Genomic DNA, 5,785 nt, shown 5'->3' with positions numbered 1-5,785 from the left:
TACAGACTCAAGGTATGACAAAATACACAAACAGTATCCAGTCAGAACAAAAGACATATTGATCAAAAATAAAGATTACAATATCTTTTATGTGTCGGTTTATAAGATATTTAAGGCAAATAAAAGCATGTGAAATGCGATTTTATTGTACATGCTGCTAAAGTTGCAAGAGTTTATATATTGCTTTTTTCCCTGCACAATTCAGTGGTTTTCCAACATATTACGCCATATCAATTCATGCTATGAGCCATTAGAGATTATTGTTGCATGACACAATTTGGTGTTAAAAGCCTGTGACAGTCTGGAGAAGGGAGGTGTACTAACATGAAGCAAAAAGAAGATTACTACCACAGAATGGAATTCCACATTTAGAACACAGCTTTATCTGTCCCACACGTGGCCACACTCACACATAAGTATGGGCTACAAGTTGTTTCCTGTTTCATCATCCAACACTCTGCGGGTTAATGAGCGCCACAGTTGACGGAAACCCTCGCCACCGCTCCTACCACATTATTCCGACTTTTCCCAGCGCTGCTTTCACTTCACAGTGAGTCATTGTGCCGATCACTCTTCATTTCCTCTCCCGTGAAGGCTTGTGCTGTGTGGTAGCATTCACAGCGCTGCACACAGCAGCCCGACACGCCACTCATTAGGACCTAATGGAGGTAAAGGTGTTTTAATGACCGAGTCTGGCCCGTTCAGACGGTCAGGTGTCACGCAAGCCACCTTCTGGGAGCCTTATTACAAAAGGGTCTTATATTTTACACACACTCCTAAAACCAGCGTGGGCCTTCATTGTACCCCGACTGAACAGCTGAAAAAGTGGCTTTGCTTTTATTAATATTCCTAACTGCTGTAAATTGTTTCCAATCACTTCAAATTGCTCAGTTAAATTTTCAGTTTATAATGGGAGTGAGTCACTTACTGAGTCACCTCAAAATGGACTGCGACCATTTTAGCTGTGGGCTTTGTACAGACGCAGGGGGCTCCACAGAAATCTGAACGTGGCTGAAATTTGGTTGCCTAACTGCTCTTAATTTTCTCAATTGTTTAAAAGTACCGTAACCGAGTGATTTATGGCTCCCAGCGAACCAGACGTCTACACAAAGTCCCAAAGTGAAGCGGTAGATTAAAAACACATCTAAAGTTGTGAGACATGGAAGTCACGCTTCACTAGCATGCACATTATCATCTGCGCTCCCCTCCGGGACCAAAAAAAAAAGGGCCATGTAAATGCACTCCATTGTTTTAATGATTAGCTGAAGAAATACAAGCTCGGTATCAACAACCCCGAGAAGGGAAATCAGCGGCACGTTAAAGAGGATCAAAACTAACCGCGGAGTTGCTAGCTTGTATCACTTACTAGATCATACAGTCTAGCCTCACTGCCATGCCTCCTCTAACTTTATGTGAAGGGTTGGCAGCCTGGAACAGATGGCAGCTGGTGCATGATAGAGTTAAACAGATTATGGTGTTGCTGGTATGTCTTTGAAAGGATTAAGTGACGCTGTGACAAAATTAAAAGTGTTCACAAGACATTAAAAGGTCAGGGACAAACTGGACAGTCTGCAAACAACTTTGCAGTACAAGAATACAGGAAGTGACGTTATTGTCATGATTTATGTGTGTTTGTGAAATTATTGATCCCTAAAATATCTCATGAACCAGTGGACAAGCTTTACTGAAATTAAACGTACATTGGTTGATTAACTTTTGATGCAACCAAACTGACCTAAAAACCCAAGGACACAATTTAGTCAGTTTTACAGTTATATACCTAAAATTTGCTGTATTGGTAGCTCAGGGTCATTCACAACTGGGAATGATGTTATTTTCAAGGTTTAGCCAAAATGGCTACAACTCTGTCATTTCTGAACAGATGATTTTATAGTTTAACACTCTGGCTTGGAAAAGGACAGGCGATATGCCTTCAAGGAGTGCTAAGATTTGAATTCTTTTTGTTTTTCCTCCTTAGCAGCCCTCCTTCACTGCTATATTGTTTGAATGACCACATGACACAAGAATGGCCTAAATTACTTTGTTTGATGAATGCAGGGAGTTGAAACACTGAAGCTCATCCTCCTATTACGCCTCAGTCAAAGCTCACAGAAGGCACCAAAACAAGCTAAAATGTCAAAGTACCAAGTTTAAATACAGATATGTTATTTAGAATAAGCTGATTTGCTTTATTCAGTGTTTACTTTCTGGAATCAGGTCAACAACTGTTTATCCTGGCGTGTCAAATCCTAACTCTGTTTTTAAAGGTAACCAGTCCCAGTGTTTATGAAAGTGGGACCACCTCAGGGGAGAAGTCCCTCACTGAGTCAACTCAGATCCTTGATAAGCCACGAGAACTCTGCAGTAAATTCAGCCCCATTCAAAGAACCTCTCTCTCACTTCCATTCTGCTTCCTTTAACCCCATGTCCTTCAGGTTTGGATTATTTTTAGGTGTAAAGATGAATCACTGGTACTGGGAAAAGAAGAAGTGACAATTGGAGAGAACAGTCAACAAAAAATGTTTACCACAAAAATTAAACAAGGACTAACGTAAACATAGTTTGGTTTCTACTTTTTCTTTCCCATGTCTGGCTGCCACCGCCATGTGGCCCTTCAGTAAAAAAAAAAGAAAAAAAAATCAGATCCTTTTTCTAAGCAGCATTTCATTTAACAATGATTATAACTTAATGACTTATATTTGGACAAATAGGCAGATGGGTGAAAATTTCAACATAGTCCGACAACAGAATACCAGAAATCTGGCTGATGGAGCAATCAAAAAATGCAAAGTAGGTGTGACAATTAATTCCTAAAGTAGGCCCAGGTGTGTAGAAAGATGAACAGATATTAATCAGAGAACTGACCAAGGGAACAAAACAAGAAAAACAGGCATAAGGAACAAATCAAAATAAAATCCAAAATCACATCTCCACATCCATACATCATAACAAGTTAGAATTTAGGATAGAACGTACAATTAAACATAAAGGGCCAAAATACTTTTATGTAAGGGTACATTGTTACAATTTGGAATCAATGACATGGTTTGGGTTAAAAATAAGATAATGCGTTTTGCTATGTTCTTTTTTTTTTGTATTTTAAATTCAGCTGCATACAGGAAGTACACAAATACTTCAATCTATTAAGCATTGGTTCATTTATAAAACAAAGTCTCCAGTGTATGTGTTTTACAATTAACACTAAAGTATAAATAACCCTTACAGTATATGTGTTATCCCTTTCAGCTTTATTCCAACCTGACATAAGAGTCTCTTTGCTTGTGGATACAGTTAAAATCTGTTCGTCATCATGTTTCCCATTATCCCATTATTTTTCACTAAACTGTTGTCCTTTACTAAAGAAAGAATAATGGGATCAGATATAAAAACCTCATGTTGTTGATCCATTACCTAGAAGTCTGGATTTACAGTATGTAGTGAAAAAAGTGGATAGAGGGAGGAGTTCTCCTTGATATTTTAACACAGAAAACAGCTGTGCCGTATCACGGACCCCCCCCCCCCCACACACACACACACACATCTACATTCAGAAACTACCCAGGGGAGAACGCTGTTAGATGTGTTTTGTCGAAAGACTTACAGACAATCTGAGGCTGAACGTCAGCCGCCTTCCCCCGAGAGTATATTTACACTCCATCCTTCTTAGGCCATCTTTCTGCCTCCTTTTCCTCTTGAAAAGTACCACTGGCTCGTCCGATGAGATCCCCAGATGTTTGTTTTATAAGAGAGGAATGTGGACACCTATCAGAATCTCAAACACATCAGATATTGACCCTGGATGACGTGCCAAAGAAAACCTTTTTTGTGCGGTCTGTCCAGATTTGATTTGAAGAAAGGTGTGGTTTTTTGACAGGTGGCAAAGGAATGCTAGAGTCTAAACATTCTTAACATCCAGTAATGATTTAGCTAAATATGAAGTCAAAGTTGTTTTTATTCTGATTCCTCTCACAATGTTTTTTTTAATATATTGATCATTTCTGTAGGAAATGGCACTTTAATCAACAGGACACCACTCCTATATGATCAATGCTCAGATGCTTGTTAAAACAGGTACAGCCAATTCTGGTCCATGAGGGCCACGATTCTGCATGTTTTAGATGTTTCTCTGCTCCAACACACCTGATTTGAATGAAACACTCAATCAGGTGTGCTTGAGCGGGGAAACTAGGAAAACATGTAGGACAGTGACCACTTAGTTGTTTAGTCCAATTTCTTGTTGTTATTGTGGGGTGGGGGGTGGGTATTGTGCAAAATTGACTATTTTTTTAGCTTTATATCATGGAGCTCAGTCTGCAGCAGAGCCCCTACCCTACAGAGACCCCTCCCCCAAATCACTGCTGTGAAGTTATGCTGAAGCGGGAGTGTCAGAAATGGTAGGAGTTTCGTAAAGAGACCGGGGCACTTTTAAAGGCATTTAGATAGGCTTTCATGCAAAGTCAGAATTATTTTTGATAAATACAACATTTTTATAACAACTGAAAGCAGCATAGTTATTGATTGTGGTATAGAATTTGATTAAGTGCCTGGAAATCACACAAAACACTTTAATTTTATCACTACAACAGTTTTGATATCTTTTACTTATTTTTTTAACATCATGGCCAGGAGACTACTGAGGAAAAATAGCCTTTTGACTAATTCTGGCTGTTTTAAATTTGTAATTGTCATATGCTTTATTGAATTGCACTGTCTCTTTTTAAATAAATAAATCCAATGAAATCAAATGTACATCAGCAACTGATTCACTTTCATATTCATCCCAGTTTAAAATGGCCTTCACAGCTAACCAACTTTAGTGACCACTTAGATAGTTTTGACTCAGTCAGATATAGAGCTAAAATGTCACATTTTCTATTTCCTACTTATTTTTTTTTCTTTTGTTAAGTGCCCTATCTTTCGTTGGGGCCACATGTTTTTTTAGTTTCATGGCAGCCATCTTTCTCCTGTGCTTACAGCTACATCCTACCTGTTTCTACTTTTGGATCTGCCCAGGCCTTCTGTAATGTGCGATGCTCCGTAAACTGTGGGCTCCTGCCAAGAATAAACAAATAATCCCACGCTCAGACACTTGCTATACACTAACAACATCACATGAAAAATAAACAAACTGCAGGCAGGGAGACAAAACAAACTAAAGTAGTTAGTGTGTTTCACCTTTTTGCTCTTTGATTGTATGTTTTTGCTGCAGTTTTCCCTCTAATGGGCCAGCATGTTTAGTGTTTACCTTTGGTAGTGTGGCTTGGTGAATTGTCAAAATGTGTCTTTTGAAGTGTGCATGTGTGTATTTAGAAAACGCAACTAATTGGACTGTGGATTTATTGTTTGTACTAGACTGTAAAATGTGAAGCTTAGATTTTTTTTACACTTTTTTTGCCTCCCAGCTAGAAAAGAAGAAGTCCTGTGGTGTTTCATATCAGCCAGTGTTTTTGTGGGTGGGTGTTTATTTTTTACTCTCAAATCTGTGTGAATATTTCTTTTGTTGTACGGACATGGATCTGTTAACAAAATCAGATAGTGAGAATATTCTTCCAAAATATTCAACCCTGCTTTGGGTAAATGATGAAAACATCTTAGTGTTTTTTTCACACAAAGTGTGTCTGCAGATAAAGTCCTCAAAGTTGAAGTGTCAACTCAAGCTTTTTATTTAAGTAAAATTGTAAAAGTAGTGGTTTTAAAACTACAAAAAGTAATATAATGAAAACCAAAAGCCCTTAAGGACAAAAGCATAGGCAGCACCATAGGGGTCTATAGTGCACAACCACAC

Source organism: Austrofundulus limnaeus, unplaced genomic scaffold (genome assembly GCF_001266775.1).
Source record: "Austrofundulus limnaeus strain Quisiro unplaced genomic scaffold, Austrofundulus_limnaeus-1.0 Scaffold19, whole genome shotgun sequence".
Taxonomy (NCBI): Eukaryota; Metazoa; Chordata; class Actinopteri; order Cyprinodontiformes; family Rivulidae; genus Austrofundulus; species Austrofundulus limnaeus.
The sequence above is the reverse complement of the archived record's forward strand: the minus strand, read 5'-3'. Positions refer to the sequence as shown.